General features: G+C 40.1%; 1 pseudogene; it reads right to left on the reverse strand.

Moving 5' to 3' along the window:
* Positions 1 to 509: 509 nt before the first annotated feature.
* LOC124931145 lies at positions 510 to 2,201 on the reverse strand (annotated as a pseudogene).

A 2,201-nucleotide genomic window follows, 5' to 3' on the forward strand; every position in this document is an offset into this window, starting at 1 on the left:
CTTCTCTCCTCCACTCTACAAATCACCATCGTCTCCAAAAACTCAAACGAGAATTCGAGTATCCTAAAATTAAGTTTGACAGTCATGTCGATTGGAAGATCGGGGCGTTAAATACCCGTAAGTATCATATTCATGTACTCTATTCTGCTCGATGGCGACTGCTGATGAAGCGGGCGGCGATGACAACTGCTGGTGACGAGGGAGTCGACGGGCAGTTGCTGGTGAAGAGGTCAGTAACGGCCCGCGCTAGTGAAGTGAGGATAGAGTTAGGTCTGTAAAAAAAGAGAAATGATTTGTTTGAAATGAAAAAAGAAAAATAATTTTAAGAAATATATATATAATAGGTCGATGCCACGTGGATAAATATTAACCCCGTTAAATTTTTTCCGTTATCTTAAATATTTTAAACATTTTTTTGACAACTTTATATACAAAAATAGAATTTTACAACTTTATAAATAGATTTGATATTTCACTTCAACTTTATAAACAAAATTAACATTCTTCCCAATTTTAAATATTCTCTTCTATTTGTATTTCACATTCAAGTTTAATTGGTGTGGTGTCTTTATACCAGTTCGAATTTGTTTCCTGGTGCAGTGTACTATTGGAACCGCTATTGGATGAATGGATCATATTCGTCGTCCTTAAAGAGAGCATAAAGCTAAAGGGCTTTGGAGGGGGCAAAATTTCAACCCCTCCATCCAACATTTTCACCACGGCACTCATGCGTGGTCTTTCTTGGGGGCAGTCCTGAACGCACCACAAAGCCACATTGGCTAACCTCTGAGCCCGTTCTCTCTGAGCCTCTTCAATCCCACATGAACTTGTTAGCTCCTCCAATTCACCTTTCTCGTACTTTTCCCACACAAAACTCGGGAACCAATCCAGGCTACTAGTGGCACCCACCTTTGTGTTCTTTCTTTGCCCCAATATCTCGAATAACAGCATCCCAAAGCTATAAACATCGCATTTGTAAGAGATGGGAAAGTTGTGGAGGAGAAACTCGGGTGCAGAGTAACCGGGGGTGCCCCTGTATCCGGTCATAGTCACATGGGTTTGATCCATGTTGCATAACTTTGCAAGACCAAAATCTGCAACCTTGGGGGAGAAGTTATCATCCAGAAGGATGTTTGCTGGTTTTATATCATAATGGATGATCCTGTGTTGGCATTCTTCGTGTAAGTAGGCCATACCTTTGGCAGTTCCAAGCGCTATTTCATATAATCTTTCCCACGACCCAATCGCTAACTGATTGTTGTTATTATTATCTTGGAACAAATACTTGTCCAAAGACCCATTCTTCATGTACTCGTACACAAGTGTGCTCAAGGAACTGTTGTAGCAAAAACCATAGAGCCTTACCAGGTTTGCATGGTAGGTTCGACCTCGGCCTTGAATTGTTCTTCTGTTTTTGTGTCTAAGTTTCTTTGAAGCACCTTCACAGCACATTGGACTCCATTAGGAAGTTGTCCAAGGTAGACCTTCCCAAATCCGCCAGATCCTAGAATTGTCGTGTAGTTATTCGTGTAAACCCTTAGTTGTTTAGATGTGAATGTAACCGGTTTCTCATAGTTTATATCCTCCAAGAAAGTGGCTAATCTGAACATGGTTTCAGGGTGGCTCTCTTGCCGGACTTTGAAGAAAACTACAAAGACCAATAGCACAACCACTGCAGGGATAGAAAAATAAGTAAATTAAATTTATTCATAATTATGTCTAAGTTACAAGTTAGAGCTTACATACCCATAATTACTACGAATATCACAATAACTGGGTATATTGGGTTATTTTGCTCTGCAATATCGCTGGGTGAAGGAAAAAACATGGAAGAATCCGTTGGCCCTTCTGCAGACAATGGGGTATTGGCGCTGGGTGAAGGAGAAGAAGGTATAGTGAAATTTATGGGTGGAGGTGCAGGTGCAGGTGCAGACAATGGGGTATCAATGCCTTTGGCTAGTGAGCTGAAAAATACCAAATTGCAGAGCAGCTACAAAAAAGGAGAAAAAGAATGAATTGGAAACAAATTGCAAAATAAATTCTATTTCAGATTTGATTTTACCATTAAAGAAACAGGGAGGGGATGCAGGTGACAAACAATTGATGAACATCCTCTGCTATTCTTTCTTCCCTTGATCATTTCCATGATTGATGGAGATGCTATCTTCAATTCTAATTATAATGTGTTCCCAAATGCTTTA

The sequence above is a fragment of the Impatiens glandulifera genome, chromosome 3 (assembly GCF_907164915.1).
Source record: "Impatiens glandulifera chromosome 3, dImpGla2.1, whole genome shotgun sequence".
In the NCBI taxonomy this organism is placed as follows: Eukaryota; Viridiplantae; Streptophyta; class Magnoliopsida; order Ericales; family Balsaminaceae; genus Impatiens; species Impatiens glandulifera.